Below are 16,505 nucleotides of genomic sequence, written 5' to 3'. Positions count from 1 at the left end.
TTTCATGTTGGACTTAAAATTAGCTTTCAGATATCTTAGTACCAAGTATACAAACAAGTATAAAATACACAGAATGGAAGAGGGTTTAGCATTATTATTTCAAAGTATAAGTTTTAATAACTTACAGTGTATGGTATTCTTCAAATAACTAGAGAAAAGGCTGAGGATATAAGGCAATCTCAGTGATAAAATAAAATATAATTGGTTTGTACCTACATATATACTATGTACCATGTCTTTGCTGCATTTGTGTACACTATCTTTGTAATCCACTCTATTACTATTTATTTTATTGTCATGAGGGATGGAATCAAAGAGTAAAGAGACTAGAAATATTTAGTCAGTTCTAGAACCCCCAAATCCATCCCTATAAATGAAATGGCAAGGTGGAGATGTTTGTGTGATAAGAAACGAAGGTGTATTTTTAAGCTCCATATAATAGGAAACTAGTAAAAAAAAAAAAATAGGAAACTAGTAGACAGCCATAGCTGATGTGAGTATGGGGAATGATTTCAGCCTGATGATGAAAGTTCTTTTGGCCTGTTGAAATCTGACCTACCTGAGTGTCCATGGAGACCCTCAGCATCACTCTGCAAAGCTTTGTTAGATGATGTCCTCATCCCCGCCTGAATTGGTGGTGGAGTGGTCATAAGTAGGGAGGGGAAACAACTTCCTTAAAAAAAAAAATGACTTGAAATTGCTTATGTCACTTCCTTTCTTTTTCCTTTAGCTAAAAACTAGTCATATGGCCACACTTAGTTGCATAGGATTCTGGGAAGTATAGTTGGTCAATTATGTGTCCAGCTAAAAGTAAGTGGTAATAGTAGGATGTTATATTACTAAAAGAAGGAAGAGGAAAATGAACACTGGGAGGATAATCAGTGCTCTCTGCCAAAGCAGTCTCTGACAATTGTCATCTTCTCTAAGTCAAATTTCTGATTTTCCTTATTTCCTCTCCCCTTTTTTCTTCTTTCTCCTTCTTTAGTCTAACTTTTCTTTGTTTATTGCATCCTCTCCCTTATTTTACACTATAATAATGGCAATGCTATTATTCAACCTAAATAGTTAGTGTTCACCAGTGACCTGTGTCCAAATAGAAGCCTGTAGTCTTTCTTTAGGTCTGCAAACTATAGGTTAACTTTTTTATCCTATGGAGTATATTGCCCTCATCACCATTAATCCTTTCTGGAATAAAGTGAAATATAGGGAAGGATTCTACAGAAGAAGGAAAGCAGGGTGGCGGGAGAGAGGAGAAGGAAGGAAGGAGGGAAGAAGATAGGAAAAGAAAGAAAGGAAAAAAGGGAAGGAAGAAGGAGAGAGGGAAGGAAGGAGGAGGAAAGGAGGGAGGAAGAAGGAAAGAAAGGGACAGAGAAAGAAAAAATATAGGTGATGGAATGAGAATATAAGTTTTGAGAAGATAGGGATTTTTGTCTCTTTTGTTCACAGCTATGCCTCCAACATCTAGATTACTGAGCTCATTGTTTGTGCTCAAATTATTAAATGAATGAATAAACAAATTCATTTTTCCATCTCAGTATTTGTCCTCAAATTTGTTTCAAACTTCCAGCTCATCCAGAATTCTGGTTTTCTATTAAAAAAAAAATTTTCCCTGAAAAAAAAATAATAAAATAAAATAAAATAAATAAAATAAAATAAAATAAAATAAAATAATCTTCCCTGAATGCAAAATAGTAGGAACTTGCTCTGTACAAATTTAACTTACTATTGTCTTAAATTGCCTCATAATAACAGACTTAATTTTGTTTTGCTTTGGATTTCATCTTTGAATAGATTGTAATTAGTATCTTTAAGGGATGTTTAACATAGAATTATTATGTACAACAGAAAATGTTCAAGAGGTAACCTATTCCTTAAACATAATTTGGCTCTCTTTGAGGTGAGTGAACTGGTAAAGATAAGAAATATGACATTCAAAAAAAAAATAAAAAATAAAAAATAAAAGAAATATGACATTCATTACAATAAAAGTCTTTCTAATTGACTCCATTATTTGACTGCTTTGGCATTTTATTTTTTAAAAATATTTTATTTATTTATTCATGAGAGACACAGAGGGAGACAGAAAGAGGCAGAGACACAGGCAGAGGGAGAAGCAGGCTCCATGCAGGGAGCCCGACAGGGGACTTGATCCCAGGTCTCCAGGATCACACCCTGGGCTGAAGGTGGTGCTAAACCGCTGAGCCACCCAGGCTGCCCTGCTTTGCCTTTTCAAACCAGAAATGAGTGATAGTAAAAGAAAATATTCTCTAAAAATATGCCCCTGGTAGCCAGAATCTAGAATCACTGAGAGATGGCCATCAATTTTTTTCCCTATCTTTCTCTTAAGTTCTTTTCTAGAGTCTCAGACAACTCACTATAAGTCTTAAAAATTAACATCTGCTTTATTTATTCTCTTTATCATCCACATGAAGTCACAGAAAGGACCTCAGAGATTTTAAACTTAGTGGTTTGCAGTCTGAATTGGTGAGGGAGGTAGACAGGAAGGTGATTAGTGAAGCTTGGGTTTTCTACTGTCTTTTCCACCAGGGCAGGTCACTCTTATCATAACAAGTAGGGCTCATTAGTGAAATTTGTTGGAAAAAAACGGGTTCTGGAGCACCTGGATGGCTCAGGTAGTTAAGTATCTGCCTTAAACTCAGGTTATAATCTGAGGGTCCTGAGATGGAGCATCACATTGGGCTCCTCACTCAGCTGGGAGCTTGCTTCTCACTCTCCCTCTGCCTACTGTGTGCACGCTCTCTCTCAAATAAATAAATAAAATCTTTTTTTAAAAAAGGGTTCATATCCTAACAAAAGTTTAGAACCCTTCTGTTGAACACAGCTTCCTTAATTTGTAGATGAAAATGTTAAGGCTTAGGAAGAATGAATTTTTCAAAATTATCAAGGCAGAGCCAAGTCTAGAATTTGTATCTTCTTACTTAAGGGCTGGATATCTTCCTACTGCACCAAAGCATTCTTATATCAGTAATTTGTCATTATTATCCAAAAAATGAATAGTTTTCTTTTGGGGGGTTATATAGTGAGTGAGGTTTGACATAAAATAGGAAACAAAGGAGGTACCTGGGTGGCTCAGTTGGTTAAATGTCTGCATTTGGCTCAAGTCATGATCCCAGGGTCCTGGGATTGAGCCCTGCATTCTGTGCTCAGCACAGAGTCTGCTTGTTCCTCCCCCTCTGTCCCATCCCCCTTGCTTGTGTGCACACACTCTCTCTCAAATAATACAATCTTTAAGAAAAATAGGAAACCAAGTTCCTATAGCAGTTTGTAGTCTCTTAAAAACCAAGTAACATGTACAGGTGTTGGTTCAAACAAGTTGTTGCTGCATTGTGAAAGTTATATTATTGATTACTATATTGATAATATTATATATCAGTATCATCAATTATTGATAAGCAATTGTTTGGGAGTGAAATATTTTCATTGCCATGAATTTGGCTAACAGTAATTGAACACCATATGTAGGGTCCCTTACATAACTGAATAATGGTGGCCAGAGCTGTGTGGGTGGAGTTGGCCCTGGCTCAGCACAGGAACTGGATTGAAGAGAAATGGGTTAGGAGTGACACCCTCATCCTCTCCACTGTGCTTTTCACCCCAAGCACGTGGTGCATTCCTTGTATCTTTATCATGACTTGTTTCTGTACATGCTGTGCCTTTGGTTCTGAAAAATAAAAAAGGGTGCTTCTGGCATGCTTCAGAGAACCTGTGTGTGCCATATTTCAAGTGGATGTGCTTAATACTCTGGAATCACATCTCACTCACCTGTTCTCTGCAAGCCTGTTAGGTAATTTTGGTAAATGTGAAAGTTGCCTTCATCCTGCTCTTTAGTATCTTATTTTACATTTAATAATGAAGAAAATTCTCTGGGGACTAGTTTTCTGGCTAACTAATGCCTTTGCAAACCAATATAATCTCTTAACATAAAACATAAGTAATAGAAGTTCAGAGGAAATGAGCTTTTGGGTTCCCTAGAGCATAGTTAGAAAGTCTAAAGTAGTGTTCACAAGCTATTGTTTTACAGCAGTTATACAATTTTTTTTTCACAAGTATGAAAATGTTCTTCATGGAAAGCACAGGTCAACTTAAAGTTAGAAGCTCTGGTTCTTGGAATACTATGATGTTATAAAGAATACTCATAAAATACTTTCATAATATTATAATAGTTAACCTTCATTACATACATTTTTTTCATTACATACATTTAAGCTGTTTTGATTTTAGACATGCCGTACAAATAATTTTCACATCTACGTGAGAAATATAACTGGCAAAACATTATTTATTACGTTTCTGTTTTTATTTTCTTTCCTAAAGACTCAAAAAGAATCAGTCAACCATATGGCATTTTCATGATGTGAAAAAGTTACAAAAGATTGAAGGTATAATCCCTACCTTTTTTCCCCCATTCTAAGAGATGCCTCAGAAACCACAACAAAGCCCACACCTCTGAAAACCAAGTGACTTGCTTGCTCTTGGGCCATTAATTAGAGGTAGAGCTAAGGTAACCCAGAGGTCTCCTGACTATATGACATCATTTACTTTCACAACTGCTCTTTATGATAGATAAAAAGATTTTTCAAAAAGCCAGAATTGCATTTATATATCTTGATTTTGTTTTTTTGTTTTTTTTTAAGATTTTTTTTTTTAGATTTTATTTATTTATTCATAGAGAGAGAGAGAGAGATTGGCAGAGACACAGGCAGAAGGAGAAGCAGGCATCATACAGAGAGCCAATCCAGGGTCCCCAGGATCACGCCCCAGGCTGCAGGCAGCGCTAAACTGCTGCGCCACACCGGGGCTGTATATCTTGTTTTGTATTGCACATTCGAACGACTAACAGATCAAGACATTAAGGGAATGCCACATATCTGACACTTACATTTTTATATACCAAGGGGTTTTATTCCTCCCTCATTTCCTCCTCTCTTTTCTCCTTCCTTGTCTTCCCTCCTATTTTGCTTCCTTGGCCCTTTCTTTGCATGTTTAAGGAGAGATTTATTGCTTACTTGAAGCAGAGTTCATTGTTATGGTGATATTTTTTCCCCAAGGCAAGATAGAATCATTCCCACCATCATGATCTCTTTGTCTCATTCTGAAGCATTTATTCAGCTCCTCCATCACATGATCTGTTGTGATCTACAAAGTTGTGAATTTCATCAGGGTCTACAGATTGAAATTTCTTGATTTATAGGTGAGGAAACAATGTCCCAAACTCTGCTTTGCACAGTGGGAAAAAGATTTAAGAAAAAAAAAAATAGGATGAGCATAATTAAATTTATTCCCTTATTTTCAATCAGAGGGATGAGGGCATTTAATGAGATGATAAATTAAAGAGGAGTAAAGGAAATGTTAAACTATGATATAATGGCCAATATATCAGAACAATATGTCAGAACTGTGTGAGGGGTGGCTGGATGGCTCCATCAGTTAAGCAACCCACTCTTGATTTCTGTTCAGGTCATGGTCTCAGGGTTGTGAGATTCAGTCTGCATCCAGCTCCATGCTCAGCATGGAGTCTGATTGAGATTCTTTATCTCTCCCTCTCTTTCTCTCCCTCTACCCTTCTCCTCACTCATGCAGTCTCTCTCACTCTCAAAATAAATAAATAAAATCTTAAAAAAAAAATTAGTGTGAGAGAGTGAATAGATGGAAAGGGAACAAAAATTGAGAACTGAAGAAAGATACAAAAAGATAAGGATATAATATTTTTACACATTTTAGATGTTTTTCCTTCTCCTGTTTTTATGAATTATCATACCAAAAAGCCAGAATACAAAGAGATTCTCTCCCTCCCCCCGCCACACAGATACATCCCATGATAGAGCTTACACCTTTTAAATCTCAATAAATAGGTCATTTTCTTGAATTTCAACTCATTATTATAGCAGCAATGTCTCCTTATAATCTTTCTTTTGTAAAATGAATTCATAGCTTTTCTTTCTGATAAGTTACTTAGTAGCACTAGCCTTATGAACTGTCTTTTTAATAATGAAACAGTTTATTCTTTTTATTCTGCTCATTTTCTTATGTGGAAATAATGAGTCAACCTTAAAGTGGATATTATATAATGAAATTAGAAAAGCTTCCTTTTCAAATTTCTTGACATAGTTTCTGGTTCAGTAATGATGGTTAAGAGTGGCTCAATGATTTGTTTGTTTGTACTCTATCCTGACACCAATGTTTCTATCACAAATGTTTGTTCTGTAGGAGTAAAAAAGGCATAATGTACTCATGGGCAATGAATCCATTAACAAATGTAAAGTATCCACCTTCAGGCACTGCACATGATGGGAACCCAGCATTATGGAAGTTCCCTGTACAGCTATCTGACATTTGTAATATGTCAAAATATCTTACATGTGTATTCTTCTGCATAATGCCACAATAATATCATCTTGGAAGGCAGAAAGAGGGCAAACATTAACACTCATTTTGTAGATAGAGAAATTTATGGATAACAATTTAAGAGCCTCAACATGGTAGTAGAATAGGGTGTTTCTAACAGGTCACCCCTATAATTTATTGCCCAAACTTGGACACTATTGAGAGTGACAGGGATACTATTAGTAATTATGCTGGGAAACTAGATATGAATTTGAACTGTCTAGGAAACTGAGACTCGTCACTTTTACTAGGAACCACAACTGATTTTCACATATTTCCATTCCTCTATGGTTCTCAGACTTCCCCTTGTGTTCTTGCTAAATATATATGAACACATATAACAATCATAAGAGAGGGAATGGTAGGTTAGAATCCTGGAAACCTCACTTATTAGCTGTGAGCTCTTGGGTACATCTCAAGCACTTTAACCTCTCTGCTTCAGTTTCTTTCTTAGTTAAATAGGAATGATAATACTAATTACCTACATTATAGGGTTGTTATATGGATTGAATGAAAAAGTCTTGGAATAGTGTCTAGCACTTAGTAGAAACCATATGTACTTGATAAATAAAATATGAATATTGAAAAAATAAATAAATAAATAAATAATAAATAAATAAATAAAATATGAATATTGACCCTGAAAACTGAGGGAAAAGTTAGAAGCTATTTAGCTAAGAACATTCTTTTCATTTCCAGAGTACATTTTCTGAATTAATTCTCCGAACATTGTCTACTTTTTGGTATACTTTGAATATCTATACCTGAAATTACTAATGATGTGCTAGTGCTATTGAATGACATGATCTTATTATTGTTTTAGTGTATAGCACTATTAACATCTACATGGTAAGACAGTATTAGCAAGTTAATTCCATCTTGGAGCTTTTTGGATTTGTGATGAAATGAGTCTTCATAATAGGCTACCATTTTTTGGCTTCTACTGATAGAATTCTATCAATTCTATTCTATTCTACTAATAGATCTTTATGTCTTTTCTTATGATAAGTAATCTGTATTATGCTTGAGATCACGTGGTTTCTTCATTTTAGTAATTTAGTATATCTGTGGTTTTTTTTTTTTCTTTTGGAATGGATAGCTTGATTTATTCCCACACTGACTCTCCTCATTCTTTCTTAAAATTAAAATAAAATTTAAAAACACAGTCTAAGATGGAAAACATGCAGAAAAGCAGTTCCCTTGCAGTTTGCATTGTCGTAATTTGACTCTGAGTAAAAAGACCCATATCTCCAACTCCACAAGGACATAATGTGCTTCTACACAGGATCAGACATCTCGTTTCCTTTTAGTCCTTTAGGCTTGTACTTTTTCAGTCAGACCACCTCTGACTAAAGTCATTGCTGATTTGATGTTCAGAGAACTGGGAGATGTTCATTATGTTTTATTTGGTACATGAGTGATTCCAAATCTAACTCTTTCCTGTGCTTCAGAGCTTGGCATCACTCTCTATTATTTGGCTAAAATGGTGGCATGCAGTTCTGAACTTTTTATTTGATCCCTCTTTTATTTTCTGCCTTAAGCTACTACCCTTTCTAATATTCCCCAGCCTTCCCTTTCGCGGCAATACACAGCTAGAAGAGGTAAAGGAACAGGAAATCCTAAAGAAAATCCAAGAAGAAAGAGCCACATATGTATTAAAATTTTTATACTTTTTAAGCAACATAAATTTTCTAGTCCTAATTGCTATAATTCATACATATAATAAAGTTATATTGTTTTCAAATAACTTAATATTTAAACATACTTTAACATTTTTCAATTATTTTTCTATTATCTCAACTGATACATTATAATACTTCTGAAACACATATTCTCATTGTCCTTATTTTACAGATGAGGAAACTGAAATGTCAGGGAATTCACATAAGGCATTTAACACAGTCAATAAAAGTCAAAACCCGTACTATTGATAATAAAGAAGAAAATAAAAATCACCCATAGGTCATTTCATTACTCAGATATAAACATTGTTAACATTTTAGTGCATTGTCTTCTTTTGCTTTTTCTTTCATATGTAGGTGTTTATATAAACATATTCAAATGCAAATTTGACATAATTAAATACATTTCTCTATTCTGCCTTTTAAAATTATCGCTATATTGTAATATTACTTAAAAATCTTTGCAAACCATTATTTACAATCCATTGTACAACTATAATGTTTATTAGACCATTTTTCTATTATTGAACATTTACTGTTTTCAGATTTTTATCAATTAAAAGTAATATCTTTATATGTGAATAGATTCTATTTACCTAGCTATTACATTTTAATAGATACCCAAGGGTTTTAAAGCATAGACTGGTATCCTTACCCACTGGCATCTCTTGTGATACATTATTTTTATTAGTAACATTGGCCAAGAATCAGGGTATATTCTGCAGCCATTAAGCAGGGAACAATATGATTTTCAAAGAGAATGAATTTATGACTTTGGCCTATCCACATTTGTGTGTTCACACAGGGTCAGAGAAGCATACTAAGAAGAAATTAAAAAAAAGAAAAAGAAAAACAAAAATATACAGTTTAAGTCATGGAAGTTTTAGAGGCGAAAGAAGGAGGTATATCTGTGTTGGGAGAAATTACAGGTATAAGTATGTCTGGTCAATTAATAATTGTGCTTTGCATAAAATTCTCACACCTGTATGGTCTGTGCATTTTTATGTAAAATCAACACATTACTTTTTAATAAGCAATAAAAGCCTTTCATGAAGAAAGTGTATTTATGAAATCATCATATTAGATTGTTTTATTTAATTTTTAGTTTATAATGGCTAATTAGATTGAGTAGCCATGAAAGCAGAATAAATGGGTTGGGTGATACAGAGAAAGATAACAATAGCTGATATTTATTGACTTCTGTATTTTAGACACTGTTCTAAGCTTACATATAATGTCTACAATACAAATTGTGTTTTGCAACCACCCACACAGATAGGTACTTTATTTTCCTCATTCCATTCACATAGGAACTGAGGTTAAGTATATTGCTCAAAGTTAGATGGGCTGACTACAGAGTCATTCACTTGACAACTGTTTTATACTGTCTCCAGTGTACAGGTATACTCTACTGATCTGGTCTCCAAAGGGAATATACATGTGCAGTCAATAGAGAGTGGAGAAGTAAGGTTCCAGTCTGAGAGGTATAGGGTGAAGAAGTAATCTGCTTGTTTTAACTTGCCCTGTCTCCAATACCTAGAATAAATAATGAATCAATGAGTGGCATTTCCACCTCAATCTTAAGAAGTATCCAATTCGACAGATATCTGTTAAGCCTCTACTCTGGATTGGACTCTGGGAAGACAAAAATTACTCAGACATAACCCTGAGCTCAAGAAATATGTAGTCTCAAAGGAAAATGGACATAAAAATGATCATATTACAGTGTGATATGGCAAGGATGTGTAAGACAGCAAAGAAGAGTGAAGCCTTCAAAGAGAACATGACATTTGAACTGAGATGAGTAAAGATTGCCAAAGAAGCAGGGATATAATGTCTCTTATACTCTTTGGGGTATAACAAATCCTTTAGCTGTGGAAGTTGCACTATCACCCATTGTTTATTTTTAATCTAACTTAGAATGCAGTGCCGTGTTTGGAGTAAGTCTCACCTACATTCTACGTTCTACGTTCTACGTTCACATAACCAGCTATGTGATTTTAGGCCAATTACTTAATTTCTCATGGCTTTGGGTTCTGAATCTGGAAAGGGAGGGAAAAAACTATGTTTATTCCAATGGGAAGGTTAAATAAAATACATATAAGTTCCTAGAATAGAGCCTATTGTTGATGCCTGCAAATAGTAATTCTTAACATCCTGATTATGTAACTAAAAGAATGTAAGAAGCATCTTAGAACAAAGACTTTCTTACCTAAGGTGGAGAAAAAGAAAGCCTGGCAAGATTTACGAAACAAGTGAGGAATAATAAGGAGAAAGAACTATCCTTCTAGAGTTCAAATTCCATTTATAACTACTAAAATGAAACTGCTAAGAATAAAAGGCCTTAACAAGACTCAGGAGGATTCTTGGGACAACAAATGACTGTTACAACGGAATATTTTGATGTGTTAAGTGTAAATTACTCAGAAGCATATGGATTAAATTTCCTTTCAGCAACGCACGGGTTTAAACGTTAAGGGGAAAGAGATGTGAGAACAGGGCCCTACTGGGTTAGGAACTCTCTGATGTTTTTCCCAGGAGAGTTTTAGGTAGACTCACAGAGAAAGGCTGAGAAATGCTCCCTGGGGAAGATAAGGAGAAAGAACAGGGAAAGAATATTGTACCCTCCACCCCAGCTTTGGTGAAGTCCCAGTTATTACAAACCAGTGTGGCCTCAATGCCAAAGGTTTAAAAAACATTTTAAGTCCTCTTAGGAGTTTAGGTTATAGTCATCGGCCCAAAGAATGGTAGATCATCTTTTCCTCACATGAATGAAAAAAATTTAGAACTCTTTCTATTTAGGAGATAATATTCTGGTAAACCAAACTTCTTTTGTTGAAAATGGACTTGAAAAGAAATCATGGTTGTGTTGGCTCATTTTTATAGACAAGAGACTTGTGGTCCAGGTATATAAAAATGATCTAACATTCCCCACTAGGTTCATGACAGAGCTGGGACTAGAAACTAGGTTGTCTAAGAAATTTCACACTCCAGGAAATTACTTGACTTGGTCAAGGCCACACCCTGAGTAAAGTGGGCACTAGTGGGATTTCAGTCAAGGTCTGTCTGACTCCAAACACCACACACTTCCTAAGACTGCAAGCTGCTGCTTTAAAATTAACTAGGCATTCTTATTACAAAGGTAGCATATGTTTATGTGAAATCATGACAGTGTAAAAGGATATTCAATGTAGGCTAAGAGTCCTTCTCCCTCTCAACAATCTTACCCCCACTTTGCCCCCACAGAATCCCTTTATTTCTATGTCCGAGAAGTAGATACCATGAACATTTTTTTAGTATTTATTTCTAGAAATTGCAGTTCTTATTTAGAAAAAAAACCAAACTTACAAAAAAAACTGCAAGAATTTTAGAAAGAACTTTTTTTTACCTAAATTCACTGCTGACATTTTGCCCCATTTGCTTTACTATTTGTTCTCTGTAGTTGCCTGTCTACCTATTTATTAATCCATCAATTCATCCATCCATCCACTCACCTATCGATACTATTTTTGTCTGAACCAATTGAGAATAAACTGTAGACATTGCAGCCCTTTATTTTCTGTCTTAATCCGTCCGGCTGTTCTAACAGGATGCCATGGACAGGGTGGCTTTTAAAGATTTTTTTTTTAAATTTATGATAGACATAGTGAGAGAGAGAGAGAGAGAGAGAGGCAGAGACACAGGCAGAGGGACAAGCAGGCTCCATGCCGGGAGCCCGACGAGGGACTCGATCCTGGGACTCCAGGATTGCGCCCGGACCAAAGGCAGGCACCAAACCGCTGAGCCACCCAGGGATCCCCCAGGGTGGCTTTTAAACAACAGAAATTTATTTCTCACAATTCTAGAAGCTGGGAAGTTCTAGAGCAAGACACTAGTAGATTCAGTGTGTGGTGAGGGCCTGCTTCAAGGTTCATGGATGGCTGTCTGTCTCCCTGCACTCTCCTCACATGGGAAAGTTTGAGAGAGCTCTCTATTATTTATTTCCATATTTATGATTTATTCATTTATTTTAGAGAAAAAGAGAGAGCGTGCATGTGAGCGAGGGAAGAAGAGAGGAAGAGAATCTAAGCAGACTCCCCACTGAATGTGGAGCTTGATCTTATGACCCTGAGATAATGACCTGAGATGAAATCAAGAGTCCAACTGCTTAACTGACAGAGTCATGCAGACACCCATCTCTGGGATCTCTTTCATAAGAGTTCTAATCTTATTCATGAGCACTCCATCTTCATGACCTGATCACCTCTCAAAGACCTCACCTTCTGATACCCTCAAAATGGGCATTAGGATTTAAAATAAGAATTTTGGGAGGACATAATCATTCATTCTATTGCAACCTCTATAAATATTTCAGTATATATTTCCTACAAATAAGGATATACATAAACATAATACAGTCATCAATTTTGATAAAACTTCAATAAATTTGTCACTGATCCAGTGTTTTTATGAGATTGATCCAATAATTTTTTTTTTAGAATTTTGTTTATTTTTTCATGAGAGACACACAGAGAGAGACAGAGACATAGCACAGGAAGAAGCAGGCTCCCTTCCTTATATATTTTGGGTATTAACTCCTTATAAAATGGCTTGCAATTTTTTTCTCCCATTCTGTAGGTAATCTCTTCACTCTGTTGATTATTTTCTTTGCTGTGCAGAACTTTTTAGTTTGATGCAGTCTCATTTTTCTATTTTTCCTTTTGTTTCTGTGCTTTGGGATTCATCTTCAAAAAGATCACTATCCAGGCCAATGTCTAGAAGGCTTTCTCCTGTATTTTCTTCTAGTGGTTTTATAGCTTCAGGTCTTATATTTAAGTCTTCAATCCATTTTGGATTCTTGTATGTGGTTAAGTGCCTGATATTATTCTTCTGTAACATGGCTATCCAGTTATTAGTTATTAGTAATTGTAGTTATCCAGCTATTCTTCTGTGGCTATCCAGTTCTATGCACACCATTTATTGAAGAGATACTCTCATTTGTGTATCCTTGGCACCTTTGTCAAAGATCAGGTGACTGTAGTTGCATAGATTTATTTCTAGGCTCTCTTTTCTTTTCCGTTAGTGTACATATCTGTTTTTATGCCAATACTACACTGTTTTAAAATACTGTAGCTTTTAGTATATCTTAAATCAGCCCCCAGCTTTGTGCTTCTTCCTCGATATTGCTTTGGCTACTCAGGTTTGGCCACATATGAATTTTAGAATTGACTTTTGTCTAACTCTGTAAAAGATACCATTGGAATTTTAATAGGAATTGCACTATCTAGTTTGTTTTGGGTAGTATGGACATTTTAATGCCCAATTCTTGATTAAAGTCTATTATGGAAAGAAATCTTTAAAATCTAAATTCTACACATGACCACATTGCTGTGTTGTAGGAATGTTACCTAGGACCTAGAAACATTTTAGTAGGAAGCTAATGAAATAGTGTAATTATATATAAGTAACTGAAAAATATACATTTAGTCACAACTCTGATATGCTATTTGCTATGTACTATGAAGAATAGGCTATAATAATCTCCAAAATTGCTAGAATATCACTCAAATATGTAGTAAACTAAATAGAAAATGTTTGTTAATGGCAGATGGCCTTAGAATTATTTGAAATGTTTAGCTAGATGGCCTGAACCCTCTTTAAGGTTATTATTGTGGTTTTTTTGGTAGGACGTGGTTGGGTGGAATTCTACTACCTTGGAAGAAAAATTCAGATTAAATGGTTTGTTTATTGAAGAAATCATTAATTTTTCCATCTACCCATTATACCCTCATCCCCTCCCCACTTTTTTTCCTGTAAGTCCTCTCTCCTCCATTCATCCTCCAAAAAGGAGGAGTGGATATTTTGAAAAGGAAGCCTCTTTCTTACACGCAATGAATTTTGCCCACAGTGGGCTAATTGCCAAAGCAGTTGGCCACCTGTGGGAGTAATTAGTCACTTGTCACTCGTTCTGAGGTTAGTCAATTGCAGTTGCAATTTATTATACACACCATTTTGCATCCACAAATAACCATGGCTGTTAAAACCACCCATAGAGAAAGAAAAGGCTGGGCAGAAACTTTAAAAAAGTAGAGTATTATTTTACATTTATGAATGCTTGGGTAACATTCAGCTGTATTCATTTTATCCCAATTCAGAGATCCTGGAGTTTAGGAATCCTTAAGAAAAAGAATTATCCTACTTTGGGGAGTGGACAAGATCATGTTTTCTTTGTAATTTTAGTTGTTAAAGTAAAAAATGATTCTTGATCAGTTATATTAAGGTATTGGTCTTCTATAGTATAGATGTGTGTAATGTAAATGTGTATTTAAGGTAATCATAACAAGAACTTTATTCTCATGGATGAGCAGCAGTATGATATCAGTCATTTGGTTAACTATTCCATGGTTAATATGGTATATTGTTTATGATTATATCCATGGAAGGTATTCTCCATTCTACTAATTAAGTTCAATATATTTGGGACACCTAGGTGGCTCAGTGGTTGAGTGTCTGCCTTCAGCTCAGGGCATGATCCTGGGATCCTGGGAATCGAGTCCCATATCAGGCTCCCTGCTGGGAGCCTGCTTCTCCCTCTGCCTATGTCTCTGCCTCTCTCTCTGTATGTCTCTCATGAATAAATAAATAAAATCTTTAAAAATAAAGATCAGTTTAAAAAAAAATAAAGATCAATATATTTATCAATGGCTACTATCATTACTCATGAATGCCAGGAGGTAAAGAGTATATAAAAAGATTAGCAAAAGAAAACTCCAGGTAATGTGTGTGTGTGTGTGTGTGTGTGTGTGTGTGTGTGTGTGTGTGTCTTAGGAACAGGGGGTAAAAACTAGCACATAAATATATCAGAATTTTCTTGGGTACAGGAGAGACAGAATCTTATTCAAATTGCCTTTAACAACAAAAGGTATTTATGCATTATTGAATTGAAAACTCTTCAAAATAGAGTAGGAATAGATGTGAGACTTTTCCCAGTAGCTCAATACCATCACCAAGAACTCATATTCTTTACATTTCTCTGTTCTACTTTCTGCGGTACCTGCTTTATCCTGAGGCTGGTTCTTACCATGGCTGTCAGAGGGATGAACCATTTTTGCTACATGTGCCAAGCAAATATCTCCTTGTGTGTCATTAGCCCAAGTTGAGTCATGTAGTGATCCTGATCCCTAAAGGAGTCATGTGGCTAAGGTTACAGCATGCAGTAATTGGCTTAGAGGCCAAGAGATTACATAAACATCATGGTGAGAAATCTGAGACATAGGTAGGAAGACTGGGGAGATGGCTACTAGCAATAACAACTATTCAATACAGCAAATAATAGTAATTCAAGTTCTGTAATAAGGCAGAGACATGGTACACAGTGCTGTGTAGGAAGGGATGGATACGTGTTGATGCTATTACTGTGGTAGTTAAAGGTGCCATCTGTGTTCATGTTCCTGGGATGCTAAAAATGGAGACATATTTGAAAGGCTTTGTGGCTTTTCCCATGTCACTAGGAAGTTTGTGGCCACTCACTTCATCAGTTAACTCATGAAGGCTTTGCTTTTCTTTCAGTCTGTGACCTTTGCTTACAGAGAGAAAAAAAACTCAAAGATCTTCAGTGGAATATCTAGGGGAGAAAAATATGTATTTTTTAAAAAGATTTCATTTATTTATTCATGAGAGAGAGAGAGGCAGACACACAGGCAGAGGGAGAAGCAGGCCCCATGTAGGGAGCCTGATGTAGGACTCAATCGAGATTCCAGGGTCACACCCCGGGCCAAAGGCAGGCGCTCAACCACTGAGCCACCCAGGTGTCCTGAGAAGATATGCATAAATGCCCGGTTGATCCTCATTATTTGCTGATTTCGTATTTGTGAATTTGCCTATTTGATAAAATTTATTTGTAACCTCAAAATCAATACTCATGGTAGTTTCATGGAATTCACAGACATCTGCAAAGTGGTGAAAAACTCGAGTCATCTGAAGCACTGAAGTCCATGAAGGTTAAACAGGATGACACTCTGCCCTTCCCATTTCAGCTCTCATACCAAGAACAAGTGAACTTTTCACGGTCTATTTAGTGCCACATTTTAAACATTTTCGTGCTTTTTTGTTGGTGATTTCACTGTTAAAATGGTTCCAAGCATAGTGCTGAAGTGCTGTCCAGTGTGTCTAAATGCAAGAAGGCTGTCATGTGTCTTATGAGACTATACATGTGTTAGACAAGTTTCCTTCAGCTTCAGTTGTAAGGTTGGTTATGGGTTCAAAATCAATGTTATCAATAATATATTTTAAATATGATGTCTTTAAATGGAAACACATATAAAATAGGTTACATATTGATTGGCTGATGAAAAGGTTGTGACCAGGGGCTTGTAGGAACTTAATCTTGTATTTCCTCTAGGAGCAGTAAGTTCAGTATTCGCTCATTCCATGTGCACA

General features: G+C 35.7%; 1 protein-coding gene across 5 annotated transcripts in view; it reads left to right on the top strand.

Annotated features, from left to right (window-relative positions):
- SLC25A21 (solute carrier family 25 member 21) overlaps window positions 1–16,505 on the top strand; it is a 470,243-nt gene that overhangs the window by 46,437 nt on the left and 407,301 nt on the right. The window lies entirely within an intron of this gene.

The sequence above is a fragment of the Canis lupus genome, chromosome 8, assembly GCF_011100685.1.
Source record: "Canis lupus familiaris isolate Mischka breed German Shepherd chromosome 8, alternate assembly UU_Cfam_GSD_1.0, whole genome shotgun sequence".
NCBI lineage: Eukaryota > Metazoa > Chordata > Mammalia > Carnivora > Canidae > Canis > Canis lupus.
Note: the sequence above shows the minus strand (reverse complement) of the source record. Positions and strands in the feature narration are given on the sequence as shown.